This window comes from Plasmopara halstedii (genome assembly GCF_900000015.1).
Source record: "Plasmopara halstedii genome assembly, contig: Scaffold_614, whole genome shotgun sequence".
Classification (NCBI taxonomy): domain Eukaryota; phylum Oomycota; class Peronosporomycetes; order Peronosporales; family Peronosporaceae; genus Plasmopara; species Plasmopara halstedii.
The window spans coordinates 653,358-653,649 of NW_020187532.1; positions in this window are offsets into that span (position 1 = coordinate 653,358).

Sequence of the window (292 nt, forward strand, 5' to 3'; positions counted from 1 at the left end):
CGCAATTGTGCACGCAGTCGCGACGACAACTCCGTGTTTAAAACTCCAAACCTCTTGCTCCCGAGAGCCCAAAGCAGCGCTACGCACATATCATTCATCATCCGCGTACGCGGCGCGGATCATATCAGTCATGAACGACGTCACCGTCGTGACATGAGCAAGTTCATCATCTGGTCTGCATGACAACGCATCTGCTAAAGCCCTCTACTTTCCTGTCTTATCACCACCTAAAGGTTATATTCTGCAAAGAATGAGAGCCAGCTGGCCATCCTCTGCGAGGAGTGAGGTGACT